This window comes from Urocitellus parryii, unplaced genomic scaffold (genome assembly GCF_045843805.1).
Source record: "Urocitellus parryii isolate mUroPar1 unplaced genomic scaffold, mUroPar1.hap1 Scaffold_91, whole genome shotgun sequence".
NCBI lineage: Eukaryota > Metazoa > Chordata > Mammalia > Rodentia > Sciuridae > Urocitellus > Urocitellus parryii.
The window spans coordinates 498119-524881 of NW_027554225.1; the positions used below are offsets into that span (position 1 = coordinate 498119).

At 52.7% G+C, this 26763-nt stretch overlaps 1 pseudogene; it reads left to right on the top strand.

Annotated features, from left to right (window-relative positions):
- LOC144253087 (ankyrin repeat domain-containing protein 60-like) overlaps positions 1-12614 on the top strand; it is a 35825-nt pseudogene extending 23211 nt beyond the window's left edge.
- The last annotated feature ends 14149 nt before the right edge of the window (positions 12615-26763 follow it).

Genomic DNA, 26763 nt, shown 5'->3' on the forward strand with positions numbered 1-26763 from the left:
TATTTATTGAGTATACTCTTTGTTTTAGGTTTTGTAGGATTTTCTTCAAAGCCTTCTCCTATTTATGTGGGTTTAGGATTAATTGTTAGTGGGGGAATTGGATGTGGGGTTGTATTATATTTTAGAGGGTCTGAGCAAGACTAAGTTAATAAAATCTGTGTGTTCTTTGAATGGTTTATTTCTACACCCCAATATAGGGAGAGGTTATATCCTTCCCTGTACCTGTACCTCTGCCCCACCCATGAGCAACTGCCCTCCTCCTGTCTTCCACTTGGTGCCAGTTCTTTTATATTTCAGGGAAAACAAGTAATATTAATTTTTTTTACTTACTATAATTTTTTAAATATGCAAAACTATTGGGAGTCCATCTTTAAAAGTTAGATACTTACTAATGAAGGCATTTTGTCATTTGAAAGGACGTCCATATGACTATTCTATTAAAATGACTTGTTATCCTGATGTGGTTTAACAACAGCAGCAGCAACTAGAGGATGTGTTAAGACACAGTTCATGGCACATGTGATACGAACTTGTGATTTCTCTCCTCAGGGTATTTTAGAAATGCAAGTAACCCTCATCTTGAAGTTGCTGGAGAGACCATCTTGGCTTTGCAATCTGACCAGGACCAAGATGTTTCCTTTTTGCCACCCTAGAACCAAGCGACAGAGTCTTCTGGACCCTACTGCACCAGGAAAACAGGATGGACTCCTCTGGGAAGGTTGTTTCATGCCTGGCACCTTTGGCTTGTGACCTGAAGGGGAACTGATTTTATTTTATCTGGTGAAGAAGAAAAGATTTCTGAAACTTCCGCATAGTGCACCCAAATGACAGACCCCTTTCCTGTCTAAGGCTCCCAGACTGAATCTCGGTGGGGACTTAAGTGCAGATGGCTAGGCCTGTGCCACATTCCCCAGCCCCACAGGCCTGACCCAGGACACCTTGTGGACAGGGTGCAGGCCGGCCAGCAACTTGTTTTGTTCAAGACAGACTGTATTCAAGTCTCCCCTCCCAATCGCTTATTAGAAGCTCTGAAATCTTTACTAGACTTGCATATTTGTTTCCCTTTTGCTTTTATATAAAATATAGTTTATGGTGTTATATTTATTTTTAACTGAGATACTGTACATATGTAAATATCATTTTTTTATTTTTAGATGAGAGCTCACTAAGTTGCTCAAGCTGGCCTTGAACTTGGGACCCATCTGCCTCAGCCTCCCAAGCAGCCGGGATTACAGGCTTTGTGCACTGCCATGCCCAGCTTGTAAATAGCTCTTGACAGGAAGAAAATATATGAATGTAATATTAGCTTCCTATCAGTGAACTGAACAAATATATCATTGAAATTTATGCTGCAATCTGAGTTGCTGCAAACATAGCCCAGTTTGTTTACTTTTGAAAAATGTGACAAAGCTACTAAGAATGATTTATGGCAGGCTTTCTACTACTGTGGGTGGGACTTCTTAAGCACTCACCCTCTGCTTCTCCCGGGAACTCTCCTCACAAAGATGTTATTGGTGTAAAGCTGAAGGATTTTTCATTTTTGTACAGATATATTGTCGACGTTTAAGAACTTGAGAGGGAAGTAGATAACTGAGATGCATGGATATCAACTTTCATGCTTTAGAATACTAAAAGATAGGAAACCATAGTTCTGATCAGAACTTGCCCACAAATACCAGCGATTCTGGGGGGTTAAATCATGTACTCTTCAAATTGATGTAAGTACACCAAACTTAGATTTCATGCTTTTAAAATTTAGACTCAAATGCTTTAGAATTTAAACAGTTTTTTCATTAGTTAATAATTCAAGGTTCTGTAAACATTTGATTAAACTCTGCATGCATATGTCATTGTTCTTGTTTTTCTGTTTATCTTCTCAACAATGGGCCCAGAGAAGAAGGAAGAGTAGCCCACTGGGGATTTAGGAACCAGCTGCCAAGGGCCCTCTTTTCCTCTCTGATCTTTTTTTTTTTTTTGTATGTCTTTTTCTTCTTTTTTTTAAATAAAATTTCTGAAGCTACACATTGAATTTCCTGATATAAAGGATACCCCCTTCCCAATCCCCAAATTCTATTGAACTGGTTCTCTGAGAAAAACAGAAGGAATCCATACCTACCATGCCAAAGAAAATAAGACGTATGAGATTTTAGTTTGTAATCCAGGGTGACATTTAGGCAATTTGACAGAATGAGTTAATCACAATCAGAAGCCACATTAAAAAAAAAAAAAAGTCTTGGAGATACTGTTTTTCTTTGGTAACAAGCAATCTTTAATTTTTTTTTATTGCTCAGAAAGTGAGACTGTCATGTTGTTAAAATCTGTTAATCTAGTATCAAATACAGTTATTCAAGTGCAATCTTGTATTATATACAGAGATTAATTTACCATTAAGGCAAAAAATGAGCTTCTACACGTGTTGTGAGGTGTAGAATTTGCATGCTGAACCACAAGGTGCCTGTGAAGCCCTTAGGGACTCTGTAAATAGTTAACCTTTATTTACAATTCAATTTGTATGTTAAAATTGTCTATGTGAATGCCTTTCCAAAGCAAAGATTTCTCCTGGCTGCAGTTTCTTTTCAGAAAGTATCTCAAAGCTTAGGTTTGATTCTTTTTTGTAACAACAGAATTTTCCAAGGTGGTTATTGGCTCTCCTCTCTCCTCTGCCTGCCTCTGCCCTGCCCCCCTCCAGCCCCTGTTTGTAGGTGTTAATTGCTCCTGGGCTCCTTGCTGAGTGTGACTTGAGCCCACAGATAAACTTCCTGTTTACTTGAAAGCTGGGTGAATTGATGGAAACACCTTTCTCCCTCCATGCGCTCAAGGACATTTTCAAAGTTGGTGAGGTTTAGTGTCGTTTTGCGAATTTCCTTGGAGGCCTCAGGGGAGCCCACGTCGTTTCTGCCATGCTGACCGGTCCCTGGCCAAGGTCTGCACCTGGCTGCCCCCTGAACAACGTGGAGACTTTCTCACGCGTAATTCCTCCATGTGGCTTGCCCTGAATTACGCCAAGGTTGTATTTTAAACAGACCCGGAGAGGGAACAGTTTCCCAGCAGGAGCAACACCCCCCCCACACACACACACACTGTTATCCAGGGTGACAGGGGCGGGGGCGAGCGGAGGCCAGCCCCTGGTCAGGTAGCTCAGGCCCTTGGAGGCCAGGCATTGTCCTTCCCGGTGCCTGGCCGCTGCCGCCCGTCGTCATAGTCGGGCGGGGGCGTGGGCCCGGGGCGCGCGGGGGCGGGCGGCAATGACGCGTGGCCACTGAGCTCCAGCAGGGAGGACGCGCGGCCGGGCCAAGCGGCGGGCGGCAGGGGCGGGCGGTGCGCTACCGGAGCGGCCGCTGGGGGGCGCCCCGAGCCAGGCCTCTTTGCCGCCCAGGGCCCGCGCCCGCAGCCAGAGCAAGCAGCAGGCGGGTGAGCCGGTGGACTCGGACCCTGAGGTCTTCTTCTTGTTGGTGTGGCTAGAGGACACTGGGGAGGTGTTCCGAGTGTCAAACTGCCGTGGTGACACAACCGTGCGGGAGCTTAGAGAGGACCTGGACCTGATTGTCGGCATCTCCTTCAACCTCCAGGGGCTCCACTACTTGGACCAAGGTGGCCCCTGCCCTCCCCACATCCCTTGAGCTCTGGTGAGGGGTACCTGGTACTCCTCCTGCCTGAGTTATAAAGGGAGGCCTGCCTGCGAGGGTACCCCGGGTGTTAACACACACTGGCCACCTTTAAACCCCAGATGGAAGAGCCACTGGGGGTCTTAGCCACATAGGGACTTTTCAGCCCCAAACACTGGATTCACAACAGACCCAAACTCAAGGCAGACCTCACAGCAGGCCCCCTAGTCCACAGAAATCCTGCCTGGGTCAGACTACATCTGCCAACCTCTAGTAAGTCCAGCTCATAGGAGGACCCCAGATCTCCACACCACAGCAAGGTACCCCAGAAGCCCAGACCCTCAAGTTCCCCATGTCTTCATAAGGGAACTATGCCCCAAAGCCAGCTGTGTCCACACAAGACCATAAACCGAACAAACAAAAAACCCCCTATCCTCAGAAGTACCCCCAAACCCAGGACAATCTGCCTGTCAGAACCCCAAACTCCAATCAAACCCAAGTCCTCATGTCATACTTGTGAACATTGGAACCCCAAGTCCCCTAGCCAGCCATGTTCTCACAAGCTCACAAAGCCTGAGACAAACCCTGTTGATCTCAGGACCCCAGTCCGGAACAGAACTGCCCATGACTGAACCCCAAATCTCCAAGCTAAACAATATAGCCTCAAACCCCAGATCCTTCACCAGCTGGGTCTGTCCAAGGAAGCTAAAATTCCAACCCTTCCCCCACAAGACCCCTAAGCTCAGAAAAAACCTTGCCAAATTTGAAACCCCAATCCCCCAGGCTAATGATGACTACCTCACAACTGGAGTCCTCGAGCAACTGTGTCCATGCAAGCATGCCACAGCTTGAATGCCCACGTTGGGACCCCAGCTCAGAGCAGACCTGCCCAAGACTGAGCCCCAGTTCCAGGCTAACCATCCTTATGTTAGAACCCCCAAACTCCCATCAGCCATGTCCATGCAAGGATGTCAAAACTCAAAAAAGCCCTGCCCACACTAGGACCCCAAAACAGAGCATACATGCCCAAGACTCAACCCCAAACCTCCAAGCTAACCATTGCTACCTCAGAACCCCAAAACTTCCATCAATGGTGTCCACACAAGGACTAAGTGAAGCGTTACCCATCCCAGGACCCCAAGACCCAGAACAAATGGCCAAATTTGAACCCCAAGTCTTCAGGTAATGACCATTACCTCAGAACCCTGACTCCTCCAGCAACTGGGTCCACACAAAGATGCCAAAATTCAAACCAACCTGGACCACCTCAGTACCCCAACCAAGAACCGAATCCCAGATCCCCACACTGGAGTACTACCTCAGAACCTGGAGTCCTCTGGCAACCATGTCTACACAAGGATGTTGGAGCTCAGTACAAACCCTACCCACCTCAGGACCCCAAAACCAAGGTCAAACTTGGCCAGATCTTGAGCCCCAATTCCCCAAGAGAGTCATGTGACCTTCAGAACCTGAGTCCTCCAACAGCCGTGTCCACACCAGGGTGCCAAACTTGGAGAAGAACTCTGCTCCCTCAGGATCCCATGATCTCTCTGCAAGCACTGTCACATTTGCCCCTCAGATCCTGGAGCTGCCCTGGTGTCCAAGAAATCCTAAATCCCAGAGCAGACTCTACCCAAAACTCTGGATTCTAAATCCCGTCTCCAGCAAGCCATCTCTATCTCCACACCCCAGACCATCAACAACTTTTGTCAAAGCCCCAGACAAACCCTGTCCTCATCCAGACCCCCAAACCCAAAGCCAGCTGTGCCCACATCTTAAAGCTAGTCCCTGAGGTTACCATGACCGCATCGGAACCCCAATCCAGGCAAAGTGTCCTCAGAAGATTTCCAAGAATGAGACAAATCCTGCCTACAACAGGACCCCAAAACTCAAGTGAAATATCCCCGTACTGAACCCACAAACCTCCATGAAATCACAGCTACCCCAACTCTCCAAGGTTGAAGTCAACCATGTCCATGTCAGGAAGTCAAGGTTCAAAACAAGCTTTGCCTGTATGAGGACCCCAAAACTCAAAAGCAAACTATGCTTATATTTGAAACTCAGATTCTTTTAGCTAAACCCACCCATACCAGGATCCCCAATTATAGACCAAACCCTGACAAATTCAGTCAGAACCCTAAATCTTGGAGCAGATCCTATCACCAAGACCCCAAATCTCAGTGTACACCTGCCTGATTTCCTAACCTACAGTTTCCACACTATACGGGCTTCATGAGAACCCCGAATCCCAAAACAAGTCCTGGACATACAAGGACTCCAAATACCATACAAAAGACCCTTCCCAAACCAGGACTCCTAAACAAACAGCAAAACTTGTTTGCATCAGAATCCCAAATCCAGAGCAAATTCTATCCTTATCAGGACCCCAAAACTCAAAGCAAACCATGTCCACATTTGAACCCCAGTACTGGCTCTAACCCAGTCTGTATCAGAATCCTGAATTCTGAGCTGTGTTCTTGCCTAGGAGCTCAAAGCTAGCCCAACCGGAATCAGAATTCAGTATCCGAAGCTCACCATGCTTAAAGCAGGACCCCCAAAGACCCTTTGTCCATACAGATCCCATGTGGAAGGTAGGTACCTGGGGGAGGCCAAAGACCCCACGGCTCAGGTCTCCCTCCACTCATCTCCTTCCCTCAACCTGAGGAAGTGGTTTCCCTATCCCGATTCCCTACAGTATTTAGAATATGAGAACAGGATCAAAGCCCCTGAGATCCATCATCTCCCCACCTGGTTGAAATCAACGCAAAACACTTCAAGAAAATGAAGATATTAAAAAAAAATCTCTGGGCTGCTGCACAGAGATGTGAGGAGCCAATATTGCAGAGAGACTGCAGCTGTACTGCAGGGCCGGGAGGCGATGGAGACGAGACCTGAGAGCAGCCTGTCTCCACCAGCCAGCTCCTGGACTGCCCTTCTGGGCTCAGTTTCCTAATCCGTAAAGCAGAGCCCCATTAGCTCTGGAATTCTCCGTGCTGTTCCCCCATGGACAGGAATGACTCAGGAAACTCCAAACGGACGCTTTTGCACTCTTTAAAGTAGGTTCAACATTTTTCCATGGCATATTTATTTTTCTGCAGGAACATTCAAAAGATGTTCTTGGGCATTTTCAAGGCCTTATTTAGCAGGAAGAGTGTCTCGAGCCTAGAGTGTACCTCACATGTTAAGAACGACGGTGAATCATTGAAGGACTGATTAAGGGTCCCCCACAAGTAATTTGAAAATTATGTATCTCCAACTACAAATGTCTGGACCCCTTCTGTTCATTTATTTTCACGGATGAGCCCTGCTGAGCAATAAATTCAAGAGAGTTAAGAGGGAAAGAGAGAGATGGGGTGAGTTAACACTGATGTCACAGAGCTGTTACTCAGCAGCCACTTAGCAACTGCTACGGAGCATGACCTCTCTCTGTTGCGTGGTCCTTCCTGTAGATGGCAAACGAGAGAGAAGATGGTACTACTTCAGTGTTATGAGAAATTTGGGCTACTGTCTATAATCTGGGGATGCTACTCTTGCCCACTGCGAAGGAGGAAGAGGGAAGAGCGAATGAGATCGTGTGTGAGCATCCCATCCAAGCAAGTGGTCAGGGAGTCAGCGAGTGAGGCGAGGGGCGCCCTTCCTATCCTTGGGCAACTCTGCTGATTGACTTAGCTGGCGATAGTGCCTAAGGCCCGGCCGTCTGCCTGTCAAGGGGCGTGCTCTGCATGTGTCACCTGCCCGCCTTTGCCAGGGAGCACAGCTTTCCTCAGTGTCTCAGAGCTGTCTGGATGTCGAGTTGTCTTAGACTGATTGCTAAAGATCCTCTGTGTTCCAGCCACAGACAGGACCCCGATGAACAGATTGGTTAGTCACTATCCTCCACTTCCATCCACTCTTTGGAATTTCTAGTGATCAAATGGTGCCCCTAAAGCCCACAAAGCTCCAGTCTGTTAGCAGATGGCTTTGCCCATTCCAGCCAGGGGAGCCTCTGTGTGCTCCTAGCAGACAGATGTGCACCTGTCTTAAGAGGTTGTCGAGAGGATCAAAGAACTTAGTGCAGGCACAAGGCACTCACTTTGAAGGACTGAACACACAGGCCCACAGGGGTCCCTGCCACCCGATCCCAGCAGACCAGCGAGCTCCACTCCCTGGGAATGTGCGTCGGCCTGGCATGGGCAGACCCGAGGCACACTTGTCATTCTTGAGACTGTAGATGGTCAACGCGAGAAAACGCATGCATTTGAAAAGGTCAACCAAATACAACTTGAACCATCTAAAAAATGCTCTCTATTAATATTCATGTTACCACTGCCGATGGTCTTCCCCAGAGCCTGGATCTGTGAACTTAGAACAGACCCACCCTGTGTCCTTCACGTGGATAAGCCTCTGTGCCAGGTGATGACAGGCTTAGGAGCTCAAACACGCCAAGACCCAGCACAGTGAAAGTCAATATTTGCTCCTTATGTGGCCATGGGACTGCCTTGAGATGATCTTGTCCCCCGGGGCCATTGGCAACACCTGAAGACGTTTTTGACTATGGGAACCAGGTGCAGGGGCTCCTGATCCCCTTGGGTAGAGACCAGGGAGTCTGCCTCACGTCCTTAAGTGCACAGGGCAGAGAGCACTCAAATTCAAAATGGCAGGTGTGCCAGCATGGAGAAACCCTGCCCAGGGTCGTCATGTGAATCCAACAATTTTTGTTCACTGTCACCTCTTTGGTTAGCAAATGACAACATTGACCAGAGCTGGTCTTTTAGTTAAATGTATGTAACTTGTGTAAGTGCATTTTACCGCAATACATAGTTGTCTCAAGTTTAAGTAGTTCTCTTTGTAAGAGTTTGCCTCATAAAACATCTTTACTGACTCATGTATTTTTTCACAACAGGACAAGCTATAATTGCAGAATTTTATAAATGGTTGCCATTGTGTTTTTGGTCCAGCTTCAATCCTAGCTGAGCCAAATTAATTTTCTAAAAAGCATTAACGACAACAGGCTCATGCGGAATCATCAAATGAGATCTTTGTTCAAGATTCTAAAATTATCTTTGCGATTCCCAAGGTCAGATAATCTCCTAGCCAATGTAATAAGTTTTCTTTAATGCCCAGTTTTTTTAAAAGGAAACATTGCTCCCCACAGGAGATATGATAGATGACGGCACCCTCAAGTTCCATGACGTCATGCCCGGAGGAGTGATTTCCCTGAGCATTTGGCATTATAATGGCTGGATAGAACTGGTTTTGGCAGCCATGGAAGGGGACCTCAGTAAGGTGCTTCCCGCTTCTTTCCAGGGGTGTTGCACAGAGCGACAATCTTTATTGTGCGGGTTTGAGTGGAGGCTTCAGAGAAAGGAAGAAAGATGAGGACCTTGGTCCCCATGATGGCACACTGTTTCAGGAGCTTCCCCTCACTCTCGGGGAGCACAGTTCCACGGCCTTTACTTATTTATGGCTTAGGGACCCACTCATCCCTCACCCCCCACAATCAAGGCAGCGCATACGTCCATTTGCCTTCTGAGGTTGAGAGTCACTTGACCCTGGTGGAGGGCTCCAGAGCTCTGGGCCTTGCCTGCCTGCTGCAGCCGTGCCCAGGTGAGCGGGAGGTGACCCAGTTCCGGGGGGCACCCACAGCACCCTGGATGGCAGCAGGACCCACTGTTTGCCAGGCCTCCCCCGTGGGGCACTCAGCTGACTCTGGGTGGGAGGGAAGGACAAAGACCAGGATGTTTACCCATCAGAGAAGATGAATCGCTGACACGGGGGTTGGTGGATGTTTTCCTGTGGATCAGATTCAGGGGGAGAGGGTGCAGTTCCCTCGCAGGGCTGTGGCCAAGCAAGGGCCGGCCGCAGGCCCTGGCAGGAAGGGTGGCCCATCCCGGTCATTGCAATCCTCCTCCAGACCCGTCCTTGCTGCTGTCCCTTCTGTGTCCCAGCATCCCCATCCCTGGGCCTTTCTTCTGCTGCCAGCAGTTTGGTCTGGGCTCAGCTTTCTGGCTCTCGCCACGATGTAGGGTTCTCTCTCTCCTGTTTGGGGTTTCGAGTCAGAACTGCGGCAGACCCATGTCCTTATGTCTGTCACTTCTGTCTCCTGTGCTGTTCCCTACCTGGCCCTGATGTCTGGGGCAGAGTCCTTCCTGTGGATCCTGCAGCCTTCCTCCCATGTTCCATGAGGTGACCATATGACAGGGCCCCTGTGAGAGGGGTTCAGAGTACTCCACAGAGGCACTGGGCACCAAAGTGGACAGGAGGACAGAATTCGGGCCGTCTCGAGGAGACTTCCCCCTTGGGCTGCCGTCTGGTTGGTGTCTTTGTTAAGGCCACAACTACCTTCCTCTGGCCACCAAAAAAGCTATTTGCTCTCGTTAAAACATCGACTGGGATGTTCCTGCCTCCCCAAGTTGATGGATGGTGATTTTGTCTAGGGAACACCCACGGGGCGTTGAAGAGTGTCCCCCACCACCCTTCCCTGGCTTCCTACCATTTCTTGCCCTCTCCTTTCCCGTCATGCACCTTGGTGTGGGTCAAGCAGACAGACCTTTCCTGAGCCACCCTCAGCCTCTGACTGCACCTACTGCACTTCCCAGAGTAACAGTCTGTGTTCTCTCCCCCAGCTGTCCTGTCTCAGAATCACTGAAGATTCCTTCTACCGAACAGCAAATTCACGCTACTTGGAGGGTGAGAAGTGGAAGTGGTGGACATCCCAGAGAGCATTTGTGGCCTTGTACATTGCCTCCCACAGAGGTCACTGTGACGTGGTGTAGTACCTTCTAGAACAAGGTAATCTGGGCAGAAAGCATGGTACTTTGGAGAGTCTCGGGGGACCACATCTTGGTCTTCCTGGATCCTTCAAGTGCTGATTCTCTGGGTCTGATTCCTGTCACTCACAGAGCTGGGTCCGTGCCAGGCCTCCATGGGTGTCTGGGAGTGTCTCAGTTCATGCCAGGCAGAGGCTGTCGAGGCCAGACCCTGGAAGATGCTGCTGTTGCAGGGAGACCAACCAGAACACTGCTGGGGACATGGCCACACTGTCTGCACAATTCTAGTCCCACCTGCAGTTGGAACATCCCAGGTGGCCTGGCCCACGGGTGGTCCTCGGACGGGCCCTGCCTTCTTTCTGCAAGTCTTGCAGTTACTTCCTCTGGTGACATTCTCCCCAGACTCTTCTCACTCTTGTCTCCACTTAGGGGTGACCATTGTTCTGTCTGTCCCCAGGGAGCCCGCATTTCCTCTGAACTGAAGGGTTTTGCTTGAGATTCTGCAGCAGTACTCTTTATCCTCCTCTGACACAGGGTATTTTGTGTGGGGGGGCGTGCTCATGATTGAGATGCAGAAGATTGGAATCCTGTAGGCAAGAGCTGCAGGGCCCTGGGGAGAGGAGGCTGGCGAGGCCGCGTGGGCTTGACGGGCAGGCTCCATGTCAGACCCCTCCTCTCAGCTCCTCTATTATCCCCACTCCACCAAGCATGGTGGAGAGCAGCCCGGGTTTCCTGGGCAAGATGACTGGGCTGCGTGTCGGGCACATGAACCTCTGAGCTGGGCAAGGGTTGGCGACTGTGCCCTCTGCCTTCCTCCACTGCCTCTTTCCTGTTGAAGAATGAAATATGGCTTCTCACAGCCCAGCAGTCCTTTAAGCTCATGAAAAGTCATTTTCACTCTGATGGAACCGTGATGTATTTGAGGGCACCAGTTAAAAAAATGACAGCTGGCTTTGCAAAGTTTTTTGTCCTCTGCAGACGCTGCTGGGAGGAGGCATGTGGGGTGGACTCCACCATCCAGAGTCTGATGGAGACTTCACCTCACCAGCCAGCCATAGCTCATGAAAACAGGCCCCGGAAATGTCAGCCGAGTTTAATTGAATTGCCTTGTTTTCTGTGTCATGATATTTGTTACCCAGAATTTGATTCGATTCAACAAGTCCACACTGGACACCTGCCATTAGCCCGTCCATCTTCGGGAGACAGTGAGACATTCAATCGAAGGGAGATCTGTCCATGAGTCAGGCTGCTGGTCGTCCGTCACTTCCCAGTGCCTGTCTCCTCCAGGCCCGAGCTACGTGCCTGGGGTGAAAACAGCAGTGATCAAAATGAGTATCTTCTACCCTCATGGAGCTCACTGGGGAAGTTATCAGATTACAAATAATTAATTCCATGGTCAGTCACATGGGGGTATTTTAAAGGTGGCAGATGTCTGCTGAATTCATGAAGGGGTGCTGTGGGGAAGGGGAGCTGAGGAGGGCTTCCCAGGAAGGTGAATGGAACACTTAAGAAGGATAAGAGTTGTCCCAGGACTGGGGGAAAACAGGCAAGAGTTTTGTTTGTGACAGGAACAGTTTGTACAAAGGGCCGGGGGCAGGATGCAGAGCAGGGTTTAAGGGTAAAGACAGAAGGTAGGTGAAATTAGACCCTCCACTGTGGGCAGGGTCATGGAGGAAGAATGTGGGGGGCTGGTGCTGCACTGATTGGGGGATTACGGGTGAGAGAGCAGCAAAGATCAAGACATTGACCCCACAGCAGGGGGATTGCCATGATGAGGTCTAAGTGGGAGATGACATGGCACTGTGGAAAGACATTGGCTGTCAGGAGGGGACAGGCTGGTGCTGAGGGGTGCTGGAAGGGCAGCAGTGCCCGGTCCTGCCCCTTTTGTGTTCCTGGTGCCAACTGTCTCTAAGGGAGAGTGGCCCTCGCTGACCCGGCTTTCTCATTTTACAGGTACCAACTTCCTGGATAGCACGCCCCTGGGCAGGACTCCCCTGCACGTGGCCGTGGCCATGGGCCGGCTGGACTGTATGAAACTCCTGCTGGAGCACGGGGCCCCCATCCAGGAGAAGGACGCCAAGGGGGAGACCCCCATCTCCATTGCCCGCTGCATGAACCACAAGCTGACGGGGAGCAACGCCTGTTCCTGCTCTACTGGCTGGCCAAGGGGACGGGGAAGATGCACATCAAGGACCTGATCCTGAGGCAGGTCTTCCAGAGGATGTGCTCCAGCTTGGGCTCCAGGAAGACCTCAAGTTAGCTCCCCTGGAGATGTCTGCACACCAAAGCTGACCCCGGCGCCTGGGCAGAGGTCACCCCGTGGGACCCCGGCAGTGCTCGCCAGGGTGGGGAAGGGGAGATGAGCCAGACTCAGACGCGGAGTTCACCGTCCTGCTGGAGGGAGGGTGACTTGGGGAGGGGGTGGCGGGGCCGCGTGTTCCTGCGCATGTTCTGACCCATTACAGACCCACAGGCCCGCACGGCCTTTAATTCTAAGCTGTTTGCGCCTCGTGTCCCGTCATGCTGAGGCAGGGGGTGACAGGAACAGACCCCCCACCCAGGCTGTTCAGGGCAGCGCTGTCCAGGACGGATCACAGTAATGAGCGCGACTGTCACTCTGCAAAGCAAGTGCCCGCCACTGTCGGGAGGTCGCGAGGGTTCAGTGCGTGAGATCCTTGCAGCTGGGCGCTCCCTGGCTAGGGGTGTTCAGGAAGCGTGGCCAAGCCATGTTTGAGGGACAGAAGCCAAGCAGGGGGGAGCTTGGTTCTCCCACGTGGCTGCCTCAGGACCTCAGCAAGGTGCGGTGGAGGGTGGTGGGAGACGAGTGAGCTCACACAGGACAGAGCCTGGTTTCTGCTGTGGCCAGTGCCAGCCCCACAGCCTCCCTGCAGGCAGGCAGACACCCTGAGTGTCTGCGCCCGACTCAGGCCACCTCGGTCAGGCTGGGAGTGGGCCTGCAGCAGCCGCGCCTGCCCTGCAGATGGGGGCCTGGGCTTGGAAGTAAACAGAGAAGGTCTGCAGAGGGCACCGGGACCCAGCAACAGTAGAAATTCAAGCCCAAGGCTGCTCGGTGGTTCTAGAGCTTTCTAGGGCAGAAACCTGACTTTTTGAAAAGATAACTTCTGGTTTTTAAATGTTGGCTTGAATTTTGGGGGAAGACGGCATGGTACAGAAAGAGTGAGAAGATTTGAGGCACCCACACACCCTGTGTGCTGTCCAGCTCATCTGCTCCTCCTGGGAACCAACCTAAGGACCCGTGGGACCATGCATAGCTCTGAGCCACTGCCAGGGAACGGCCAGGATGCTCACAAGGTGCCACGTGTCATGCACCTGCTGCCCCACCCACCCGTGGCTGTTTACGTTTTCCTGAAGCCCTATATTCCAGCACCACCTCCAGTATCCGAACTTGTGGCCAAGGTCTCCTGACAATCGAGGGGCTATCTTTGCGGTGATGGAAAATGACTGTGTGTCCTGGCTGCCCTTCCTTCCCACTTACATCCCAGAAACCGGATTTGGCTTTTAAATTAATGGGCCACATTTCCTGCTGTCACAGCAAGCAAGGTCTTGTTGACGCTGGGGTCTTGTACTCCTCTACGTGGCCTGCCCAGCTCAGCAACCTGTTTGACAAATAAGAGTCAGGAAGAAATAGCTTCGCGTCAGCCACGTCCAAGCTGAGATCTTGTGTTTGGCAGACGTTCCCTAAAGTCAATAGGCAGATATTAAGTCACCCCAATCCAACGGGTCAGTGCACTTAGCTAATGAGGTGTGCGGAGGTGTGACTCGTGCGCCTTTTAACTTAAAAGGTGGCGTCACTCCAGGTCCGCGTCTGGCAGTAGCTTTGCTCGGCTGTCCTGGTTGTTGGGAGAGACAGCTGCCTGGCACCTGAACCCACAGTTCTGGGAGGAAGTGCTGTAGCTTCACTTGCCCCCAATTCAATTAGGTGCTTGGCCAGGTGTAGGGCAAGTTGCACACTCACTCTCTGCGGTGCCAGTTTGCTCAGTCTGTGGCAGGGTCATTTGCACACTTGGGGCCTGGGGAGAGCTCCTCTCTGTAGGCAATCTAACACCCTGTGTTGGAGCTGGGGTGCAGCTCAGTCTGTGCAGGGATCTGGGTTCAGTCCCCAGCACCAAAAAGAAAAAAAAAAAACAAAAACAAAAAACAAAAAAAAAACCCAAAAACCCAAACCAACCCCTGCATCTCACCTGGGAACAAGCCCGAATCGTGTAGCATAAGAAATACGTTCATAATCACAAAATTTAAAGCTGCAACTCGTCTATATGTTGCATCTTGTAGTTAATTCATTAAATGTTAATTTTTTGTGTGTTTTCATGCTTAGGGAGCAAACAACAATTGGGGGAGAGTTGATCCTGAACACTTTGGTGGGACCTTAAAATCCTTGTAGGTCCAGGCCCTGGAGAGGGCGGAGCAGCTGTGGTCTGCATGGGCCAGCTGGGCCACCCCTCTATGTGCAGAGGAAGTGGAGCTCCTTGGAGAGGAGCTCCCATGCACCTTTGCACATGGAGTGCTGGCCTTTCAATCTCCAGCAGGAGGGGCCACCTGCGCGGCTGGGCCAGCGCAGGCCTCAGGTGGCATCTGGCCAGTTCTGCCATGGTGGGCCCCGCTGCTCTGAGACAAGGGTCTCCTATAGAGAAGTGTGGAGGAGATCTTTGTTCGTGGTCCATGAGGGTGCTGGATGCCACTGCTGTCCGAGAGCATAACTGGGAACCTGGCTGGAGTCTGAGAGAAGAGAGGAGACCCATCAGGGCCTCTCCTGGGCTCTCAAGTTGTGACCACTGGAATTGGACTCAGCTCAGCACCCCGGGAGATGTGGCTGCCTGACCTGGCCTCTCTTGGAGGCACAGGAGGGTTCCCCTCGTCTCATCACTGCCAGTAACGCTGCTCACCTGTAGCCCTGAGCAGAGCTGGACATGGGCTGCAAGAGGATGAGGAGGCGGGTGCATCACTGTTCTGTTTCCATCTCCTTGGCGGCTGGGATGCTCCACCAAGGCCAGTGTCCACCTGGAGCACACCTGCCCCCTGGCCTTTCCCCCTCCATGTAACCTCCCTCTATGTCGTGTGTAATTGCAAGTTGCCTCCTTGTGAAAGTGTGATGGAAATTAAAAAGCAGTGAGCAGACTCTAGGTCTTAGACAGTGACCTAAATATCCTTCCCACTTGGCCTCCATGTGGCCTCCATTCCAGGTATCACTACAGAGGTGCTATTCTACCCTGCTGACCCGCTAGACCTTTGAGCACCCTGGGTCTCTTGGACATCACCTGCTCTTTGGCACTTGGCCCTGGCTAGACCCTTTCAGATGAACGGTTGACCAGGCTCTCCCATGGGCAATGCTGCTCTGTGGCACCTGGTACCATTGCCATGTATTCCGTGTGTTGTAGGCCAGGTTTCCATTCCTCTCTCCCTCTTCCTACTTGTGTGGCCTTGGGAGTGAACGTCACCTGCTCCTTCCCAACCTGGTGTTGCTGGTGAAATGACCAGTGTGGACTGTGTTCTCAGACCCCTGGTCTGACCCTTGGTCTTGCAGTGCCATAGGAAGCACCAGGGGTTGTGGCCTGGTAGATCTGGTTAGAATGTCCCTCTGCCTCCTACCGTGTGGCTCTGGGCCAGGCAGTATCACCTGTCAGAGCCTCGGTTTCCTCATCTTTACTTTGAGGTAATGACACCTGTCTCCTGTTGTCACTGGAGGGATTAGATGCTTGGCATAGAGCAGACAATTGAAAAATGTCAGCCATTATTATTATTACTACTGCCACTTAATTTGCTTAAAATGTTTACTCACTGGGAATCAATACACTCTCTGTTTCCAGAGAGCCTCATACATTTTCAGCAAACCTTATACAATGAGAGTCTCCATCCGGAACTAATCATTCCCAAAGTGGGAGATGAATAATTTCCCTCCGACTTGCTGATTTTGATATGAAGTGGAGGCCTTCGTCAGCGACTTGCAGACTGCGCTCTGAACTTGAAACTCCAGGACCAGTTCTGCAGGAGAGGAAAATAATCTCTAAGGCGAGAGGAAAATTCCAGTCGCTGAGCTCTGCCTCCGCAGTGCGCACCAACTACGGCAGCCTCCAGCAGGGGACACAGACACTCATTAACATTTAGAAAAACACCGGTGTTTGTGTTCATTGCAAATGTCAGAGATGCTGCAGTCTGCGCCACTTTGAAAACTCAAAGGTGGGATCACATGGGGGGATGGCAGCCACATATTTCTGCCTGAACCACAAAACTGTCCAGAGGGGGAATACACACATATCACACACACAGCTCTCATGACATCCCAAAGGAATCAGTAAGCCCACCCAGGGTAACAAGAAGCTCTACCACACCACCTGCCAAAGAGAACACCCCAACGTGTCACCGCGATGTCACTCTCGACCCATTTGGTGGGTGTGCATTCCAAATTTACAGTTGAAATATGGTTAATACTGGTTATGCCTGGGCTGTGGTGGGTGTGAGCATGCCTGGAAGTGTCCTGACCCCGAACGGGGGGAGCAGGTCAGGTCCTACATCCTTGCAGGATCACGATCAGTCAATATGTTTAGAACCTGGCAAGTGGGCCGAGCCACCCCTCATGTGTCAATCATCCTACAGAGACCAGGCCTTTGTACATAAGGGGCATGTTTGTGAGTGCTCATAACAGCTGTTCTGGCAGCAAGGCCTGGAAACACTCCAAATGCCCACCAGGGGGACGTGGGGGCACATTTAGCAGCTGCTGTGTATGTATAGGCCAAGGCAGGAGGGGCATCTGTGACGTGTCATTAAGAGAACTAGTTGCCCAGGAAATGTGTGTGTGCACTGAGCTGCAGTTTTAAAGAGAGGCCAACCCAACGCCTGTGCACGTTGGGTGGATCATGAAGGCTGATGTGTGCAAGATGCGCCCTGAACCCCAGCGTCACTTGCTTCAGGGAAATCCTGGGATAGAGACTTGTGAATTGTGAAAGATGGTATCTCTTCTCTCTACTGTGTCAACACACACAAAATTTACCATTGATGGCCTTCAGTGCACCACATGTGGTGCAAGCATTGCGGCACCACCCTGGGGAGCAGAAAATATTCCAGAATATTCCAGCCACACCTTGAAGGCTCCTTGCAGCCCTCAGCAACCGCCAGTCCACTTCTGCCTGAATGGATTTTCATGTTTGGGATATTTCTAGTGAATCAATCACACCAGGGAGGCCTTTTGTATCTGAGGTTAGCATAGTGTCCTGGGGGTTCACCTACATTGCATCACAGCTTAGTATTTTGTTCCCCTTTATGATCCCCATTTTATTCATGCATTCATCAGCTGGGGAACATTCAGTTGCTTCCACCTTTTGGCTACTAGGAGTAGAGCTGCGGTGAGCGTGATGTCCACTACTGATGGCTCGTTCCAGCTTTCAGCTCTTTCAGGTGATCACCTAGGAGGGGAATTGTCATGGCGATTCTAACAACGTATCTCCCTTTCACTCTTAAAAAAATTGATGTCAAAAAGGAAAGGAAGGACAAAGAAACCCCTTGCTCCGGCTCTGCCAAGTTGGCAAGCCACAGCACGCCCCACCCAACACTTTCCCAGGTGTCCACCTCATTCTCTCGTTCATTCTTTTCAACAACCCTGGAAAGCAGACCGTCTGCAACCGAACCTAGAGAGGGTTTGTTCAAGAGGTCACTGACCCCGCATTAACTGTGCCAGCTCACAGCACTGCCCCTTCTCTATGGGGCTGGTGAACTCTGTCCCACACCCCTCTGGAGGATAGGCTGGATATTGCTGGTGGGTCTTCCTGGCCCTGCTTTCTCCTCTGAGCCCCCTTTCCCACTTGTACATTCAGAAAATGCTGACACTTATTTTCAAAGCATGGAGGAAGTGCCCGGCCAGAGTCCTGGCTGGGCACCAGTGGGGAGTGCAGGATTCAGGACCTATGGGCAGGTGCTCAGGCCCCATAGACACTTCTTCCGGATCCTGAGGGAAGACAGCCACCATTAGGGAACACAGCCACCACTAGGGAACACCTTTTTTCTCTCTTGATCCTGGATTTGGAAGGAAACCCCTCCCGGGCCGACTAGCTACCGGCTCCCGATAGGTGGCGCTGTTGCTCGCCGCTGCCACAGGTGGGGGATGCGTCGGCCCTGGCGGCCGCCAGGTGGCGCAACGAGACCACAAATGACTCACGGAGCCGGAAACTTGCTATTAACCTGACTTGAAGGTCCTGCGTCGCTTTTCTCCTCCGATTTGGACACTTGTGCCCCAAGAGCTTCCCACTCTTGATTCTCTTCTGCTCTCTGGATATTTTCATAGTTTATAATGTTTATAAAAAGCTTATAATGTTTATATAAAGCTTTATGTGAGTAGTATTTCCACATAAAACTGGTAGTCTAAAAACTTGGGCACTGGGTTCTCCAATTGACTCCAAAGTCCTCCTCCAGGGCCCGGGGTGAGAGCTAGCCAGCTCTTTCCCGCTCCCCTTCCACACTGGGGACTGAACCCAGGGTTTCACTGGACTGTACCCCTAGCCTTTTTTATTTTTATTTTGAGACAGGGTCTGGCTAAGTTATCCAGGTTGGTCTTGAAATTGTGATCCTCCTGCTTCAGCCTCCCTGGAAGCAGAGACTACAGGCCTGTGGGGCAAGAGCTAGTAAGTTTTAGGGGCAAATTCTATTTCTCACCCCCCTCCATGGCGGGGAAAAATCTGTGCTCTTTCTTTTACTTCTAATGAGCATTTTAATTAATGTCTCTGCCACCCAGAAGGGGTGACCAAGGAAGGTGAGAAGGAAGAGCACTGTCTTAGGAATTCTGAAGTTCACAACCCTCAGCCTTATTCCTCTCCAGCAATGTCCCAGCCATGTACGGGCAGAAGGACTGAGATATAAAAGGAGCACACCTCGGAATTACGGTTTTTACCAAATTTTTCCTTCAAGCAATTCATGATGTATCTCCAACTTCCTGCGAATGGCAGTACCTTTTGTACCTGGCTCCCCTCAGGTGGGGCTTGAGAATTGCAGGGGAGGAATGAAGACATGTACAGGCCTGGTTATGTCTGTGCTATGAAGTGTTCGATTCTTTAATTGGTTCTGTAATACCCCTTGAGATTTTGTGTTTCCCACCTCACAGATGGGGCTGGGGCTGGGGGAACCAAGGCCCCTACCCAGCTTTGATAAGGAGACGAATAGGGACTGCTGTGGGGAGCCCTGTCCCTGGGCAGGGGTGGAGTTTTCTCAGCAGGGTGACCCACCGGAGCCCCCCACTCTCCTCCAGGCCAGGTCCTCGGGTGGGTCCCACCAGGAAATGGTTTCACCCTCTCCCCGCCTCTGCCCATGCCCATGCCCATGCCCATGCCCTGGCTCGAGCTTCCCCTCTGCCTCTGAGGGTGCCAGATCCGACAGTCTCCTCTACAGTTCTCAAAAGCCCAGAAGAACCCAGTGTTTCCCTCTCAGGGGGCCCTCCCTGCTCAGGGCTGCCCTGCAGGGCCAAGGGGCTGACCCCTCTGCGCCCTCCCCAGCCCGCTCCACTTGTTACCTGAGTGGCAGACCCTCTCTTTAGAAGGTGGGGACACATCCCTATGTCCTTACTGTGGACATCAGTTAAAGTCCCCAGAGAGCAGCCCTCACAGAGCTGATGGCTTGGGGCAATGATGGGACAGTCCTGGGAGGATAACGAAGCTGGGCTCTATGGGAAGGACCCACAGCGATGGGCAGAGAGCCACAGTGGGCAGTGCTGCAGGGGACAGGGCCAGGTGGCTGTCCAGAGCAGATGAGATGGAGCTGAAACCTGAGGAGCCGGAGGACCCTGGGCAGCCCTAGAAATTTCCAGAAGCCACTGGCATGTGACAGCTTAGTTCCCAAAGGAGGAAGCAGAGGTTAAAGGTGGGTAAGGCAGGACGGTGAGGCAGGTCCACTGAGCCCCGAGGCTGCAGCAGTGGCCATGGCCAGGCAGTGCTGTGTAACAGTCCCTGGCCGGACCAACAAGGACCACTTTCCACTTGGACATCTGTAGCCAGGGTGGGCACAGCTGGTGTGTCTCCTCCTATGCCTCTCAGTGTCCTTGCAAGGGCAAGTGGGTGGGCACCTTCTGGGCAAGGGGGACGTGCAGAGCAGGCTCAGAACTACTCACTCTTTCTCTGGATGCAGATCAGTGGTCCAGCAAGTCAGAGGCCAAGCCCAAGGTGAAGGTCAGCTTTGCGGAGTGGTGGCAGGGGTGGAGGACAGAGGGGTGAGAAGGCTGGCCTGGCCAGAGAGGAACTTGCATCCTCCTGCCTCGGCCTCCCAAGTCACTGGCATTACAAGCTGTGTTTTACAGACAATAGTCAGCAGGAGCGGGGGTGGGGCTGGGGCTCAGCGGTACAGCGCTCACCTAGCACCCAAAGGTGCTGGGTTCGATCCTCAGCACCACATAAAAATAAATAAATAAAATAAACATTAAGAAAAAAACTTATGAGTCAACAAAGAAACCATAGTAAAAAACATAAAGAAAAAATAGTCAGCAGGAGGCAAGAGTGGGAACCTTTAGGCCAACTACAGGAGATTGCTGCGGTCCAGCGGGGAGAGGACGATGACCAGGCCAGGAGTGGGGTGGGGTGGGGGATGGGCAGAGGGACGGAGGCCAGAGGTATGGGGAGGGGGCAGGTGAAGCTGGGCTGGGAAAGACGTGTCCTTGGAGCAGCTTGGGATGGTGTGCCGCTTACTGAGAAGGGAGAAGCGGAAGATGGGGGTGAACCAAGCCTTCTCTGTCTCCTGTGGCCCGTCACAAATCATATGAATTCCGTGACTTCAACAGCAAGCTTCCTTTCTCACGGTCTGCATGGAGGTGACCGCAGGGCTGCGCTACCCTCCTTGAAGGGTTTGGGGCGGGAGCCTTCTGCTCCTCCAGCATCAGGGGCTTCTGTCCCTGGGCTTGTGGCTGTGACACTACTCTCTGACTCGGCCTTCACGTGACCTCTTCTTCGTGGTGCCGTGTGTCTTGTTTCCGAGCCATTGAGTTCAGGGTTCACCCCAATCCTGGACGGTCTCATCTCAGGCCCTCACTTAGTCACATCTGCAGCGACCTTGTTTCCAGATAAGCTGTGCTTTACAGGTTCTGGGTGGACATGTCTCTGGGGACCACCTTTCTGCCCGCTGCAGCCATTACATCTGCAATGTCTACCGCCCATCAAGCAGATGAGCAGAAGCCCTCAGGGCACACCTGCTGGGCACACCTGGCTGGGGCTCACGGGAAGGCGCTCACTATGTGTGTATGTTTGGAGGATGTCAGCAAACAGTGACCTAGGGCAGAGGGCTTTGATAGAGGACAGCCCATGCCCAGGCCCCAGGGTCTCCTTTACTTAGAGCCCAGGTAAAGGGGAGCCGGCACATAGGAGAGGAGAGGAGAGGCTTCGGTGCAGAGGGGCAGCAGCCCATACGAGGAGGTGCAGAGACACTGAGCCACAGCAGGCAGGTGTGACCGTCCACTTTGCCAGGGACAGTTTCTGAGGGACACTGGGGACAGGCGTCTTATTGAAGGGGATTGAAGAGCATGTTGGAGAGCCAGAGAAATGAGACTACAAGTGGGGAGACTCCCCTGAGGACCTGCCTGCCCCGTGGAGCCAGAGGGGACTGTGGCTTGAAGGACAGGGGACAGGGCAGTCCACGCCTGTGCCAATGGGAAGCCTGGCCAGGAGGGAGCAGCCAATGATGGAGGAGGGAGGGCCAGCTCGAGGCCCCTGGAGGTCCTGCGAGAGCCGTGGTGGGGTGCAGGGGGCACCCTTGAAGATGGGACACCCCCATCCCCTCCCATGGCCCGGCTTCCTGGTCCAGACCAGGTTTCCTCATGAGGCTTTATAAGCCTTTCACTCTGACACATTAGGAAGGTGGAACCAGAGAATCATCCAGGCTGACCAGCAGTTGCTAACTTCTGATTCCCTATCTAGCTGCTTTGCCCAAGCAGGTGACCTGTCACCCCAGGGCCTTCTCCTCCTGAACATAGCCCAGAATGTCAGGTGGTTCCCAGGGAGCCTCTGTGTGAGTCTCTATGGCCGCTGTGACAGTGGGCACAGTTGTAGTGTGAGATTTGTGATCTCACAGTTCTGGGGACCAGAAATCTGAACTGGGGCTCATGGGCCCAACCCAGCAGGGCCAGCCGCTGTGGAGGCTCCGGGCAAGAGCCACACCTGGCCTGCCAGTCTCTGGGGTGCCACTCAGCTCCTGCTCCTTCCTCCTCTTCAAAGTCAGCAGCGTCACGGTGGCCTGCCCTGCGTCTGCCTGCCCATCCTCCCTCACGTAAAGACCCTGTGACCAGTGGGGCCAGGCGTCTCCCCAGCTCAGGATCCCTGGCTGCACCTGCAGCCTCCCTCTGCCATGCATGGTGACACAGGTTCTGGGGCCACGTCTCAGACCAAAGCATCTAATGGTCAGTCTCAGTAGCGTCTCCCCAGGTGTCCCCAAATGTCCGTTCCAGCTGCTGTTTCCCGGCGCGTCCCCTTGCTGAGCCATTGCCCTTGGCTGTGAGGTCCCTGGAGTGTCTAACCTGGAAGAGACTCACCTCGGCCCCTGTTTTCGTGACACTGGCCTGTCGGGAAGGCCAGTTTCGGAGTCCTGTGTGATACCCGCATCCCAAGCGCCTGTGATTCCCATGGGTCCTTCGCCAGTTTCCTTTTCCCTGATTTCTGGTGATCTGGACGTGGACTCCACAGGTGACCTCAGACTCAGGGTGGCCGTTTTCCACCAGGCCTCTTAGTGGGTGATGGGTGCACCTCCCAGGGTGTTCCTGCAGCAGGGACTGAGCCACTGACCGCTGCCCCTCCTGTGGAAGGCTCTGTGCCCAGCCCCCTGGGGTCAGAGCAATTGTGGGCATGGCCCAGTTCTACTCGACCTTTCATTCCTGTGGTAAAACACACCGCAGGGCATTTGCCCTTGTAACTCCTTGTGCAGTTTAGTGGCGTCTAATTCACACATGTTATGTTGGGAAGGCAGCTGCCCGCATCCAAGAACTCTGTTGTCTTCCCAAATGCAACTCTAAACCCACTGTCCACGAGTGCCCATCCCTCCTTTTCCCCAGCCCCTGGCACTCGCCATGGAACTTCCTACCTGTGACTTGGGGTACCCTAGGACCCCCTTGAGTGCTGACGCATCCCCTGTTTGTCCCCGTCCACCAGGTGGAGTGCAGGGTTCAGTGTGCTATGCGGCTGGCCGCTCCACCAATCCCAAACGTTCGTGTTGTCCAAGGACACCCTGCACTCATGAAGGAAGCAGTCACTTCCTGTCCAAGGAGACCCTGGTAACCACTCCCCTGGCAACCACTGACTAGGTTGCTATGGATTCACCTGTTCCAAGCATTTCAGATCCGCGGAATCACACAATAGGTGGCTACGTTTGGCCTCTTTCACTTAGCAGAGTGTCTTTGAGGTCATTTCCTGCGTTTCATGGTGGAGTGGCCCCTCCACAGGACCACGCCTCCTCTCTCTGAGTCTGTCTGGAGATGGTCCTCTGCCCTCCCCTCCTCAGCTCTCTCAACAGTGCTGCCCTGAGCTGGGGGCGCCTGCTCTCCATGTGGACGCACAGCTCAGGCCATCTTGGGTGCATACCTAGAGTGGGGTGGAGGGGCCTGCAGCCCCTGGGTGGTCACCTTTTGGGCACCTGCTGAGCTGTTTTCCAAACCAGAGTCCATTACCTCCTCTGACTTTGCGTTCAGCCTGGGTTTCTAGCGTTGTCATCTGCGCTGTCCTGTCTTTTGAACCGAGCGTCCCCTCACCTCACCTCCTGTGTCCACCTTTGAGCCAGCTGCTGTTCCTGAGGGGCCAGCTGCTTCCCGGAGCTGCAGAGCGGTGGGCTCCACCTCCTGACTGCCGCTCCTGCAGTTCCTTCCCCATATCCTTGCAGGGAGCTGGCTTCACTGTCTGGAGCCAAGTGCGTTCCGACTGAAGGGGCAGGGGACATGGCTCTCTGGCCTTAGGGGTGTGGCTGTTTCTGTTTGGGGTGGCGGGATTCCACCTGCCAGTTATTACTGATGCCCGGATAATCCCGCAGTGGGTCAGCGGGTTCTGATGCCCTCTGAGGTGCTACTCAACAATTTTCAGCACTCTTGCCATCGTCATCGCAGTTCAGTGTGAAGAACGTCACTCTCTGACTTTGAGATGGGAACAGTGCCTATTCATCTACCCACGGCAGAGAATGTTCCAGAAGCCCCCAGGGAGGCAGCATCCACCCTTTCTCCAGCGCTCACGCCCTGTGGACACCCTTGGTGACACTGCTGAGGCCTTCTGGGCCTTTCTGTGGTGGTGTTAGGCCATTCTGGGAGAGTCCCTGCTCTGCAGCCTCTGCTCACCTGGGAGGGGGAAGTGCACCCGGGGAGTGGCCCATGTTCTTACTTCCCCAGACCTTCCCCCAGAGCCCCCTGCACCCTCCTCCCCTCTGAGCATGAGCCTTGGGGAACCCCAGAGCCCAGAACCAACTCTCGGTGTCTTCTGGAGTAACAGCGTGATGCTTGTTTCCCCCACTAGCAGAGGGACCGAGGAGCCAAGAAGGGGGAAATGTATGATTTGATACAAATATGATTGCCTTGGAGTTTCATCCCTGGGGCAGGCAGTAAATTGTTAAGACCTATGGGCTCTGCCCCTCTCATCAGATGAGAGCCCAGTGTCCTGGGCACGCTCGGTCCTTCCCTGGCCTGATGGCACCAGGATGTATGTGCCCATTTTGGGGTCCCAAGAGTCTTTTGCAAGGGCAAGACCCCCAGTGTCTGGGGTGCCCCTGGGCAGTGACTGGCTGGGGTAGGTAGCAGCTGCCCCAGTCCCCACCACACCCTCCTGGCTTTTCCCCAGTCCCACCCACTTGCAGGGCTTGCCTGGTCCCCAGAGTCTGTGACCGCTAGAAAGATGGCTTGGGTTTTCTTACCACTCGGGGCACCACTAGGCCTGCCTAGGGGCCGGGTGGGCAAAGAACACAGGGCAGAAGTGATTTAACATTCCCACAACTCCTGCTGCCGCCAATGGTTGGTGATTTATTTTGGGAAAGGCTATAGGCTGAGAGGGCCCCTTGCAGTTCCTCCCCCAGGAAGTTTAGAATTAGAACCAGAGAATATGACTCCACGGTGCCTCTACCGTAGTGAGTCCAAGGGGGAAGACCTTGACCCCTTTGATTCCGTCTCAGACCCTGCCATCGGGTCTGGCATCGTTACGTCTGTGTGTGATATATGACATGTGCATACAGGACACATGATGGATGGATGTAGTCTTGCTGAATCCTTGGGAGCAAGACATCTCAACATCCTCTTTTCATATGTCCTGAGCAAAAGATAAGGACCTGATTTAGACCCACGGAGTGCCCCGGGACCCCTTCATGCCGGGCAGACCTGCCTTCCCTCCTCCCAGAGCCCGATGGCCAGTGGAATGTGGAGCCGACCTCGTCTGGGAGACTTTTCTTTCCAGGGAGCCCTGAGGTCAGGTCCCACCTACGCGGGCCCCTGGGAGCCAGAGGGTGCTCTGTGGCTCGGTCACTTAACCGTGGGTGCTGGCTTTGTTTGCAGGGAACCCGACTCATGAGTTTGGGGGTTGGGGGCTCTATGTGAAAGAGTGGACCCTCCAACGACACCAGAAGCATTTGCCACATCCATCTACCTCTGTGGACGCAGCCCAGCCAGGATTGGTGGACGCGAGCCCCGGTGATAAACCGGGTGGGAGGATCCCTAGGGAGTTGGACGAGCACAGAGCACCTGCTCACAGAGAGCGTGTGGGAGCCGAATGCGAGGTCCCCGTGGCACCAGCTGGGGAGGGTGTGGCAAGCCAGGTGCAGCTGTGTGGAGGTGCAGGCCAGGGGAGCTCCGAACTCTCGGGGTGAAGTGGATGTAGCTGATGAGAGGCCTGGGCAAGTCCTCTGCTGAGCTGCGCTAGGTCACGGTTCGGGGTCTGAAAGTCATCATTTAGGTTGGGCTCTAAATCACACCCAATACTGACCCAACTCCCTCCTGCCCCATCTCAGGATAGGGCCCTGCCCAGCCAGTCCTCCCTCACTCCATGTCCTGCCTGCCTCCAGCCCTCCCACCACTCACTGGTGCTGTCACCTGGCTCTTGGGGACATATCTTCTGCTCCCCTCGGCTCCCCTCTAAGTCACCAGAAGGATCTTTCCCAAGTCACATGTCTATTTTGAACCCTCTGTGGCTCCCCACTGTCCTTCTGGTGAAATCAGAATTCCCAGCCCCAGGCCTTTAGGCTCTCTGAGCCACACAGACTTCTTTGCAGATTTTGTTCTGGGCCAGACTCCTTTTGGGAGTCTGGGGCTCAGGAGGGTGGCCTCCTTGCTTTTCCTTCCTATATTAGATCCTCTGTATGAGCTCTTGCTGATCTGATGCCTAGGTTCCTTCTGCGTCTCCTTGTCAGGCTGATCCCAAGTCACCTTCCTGTTCTGCAGCCTTTCTTTTTGTCTTTTCAGCTGGATCCCACCATGT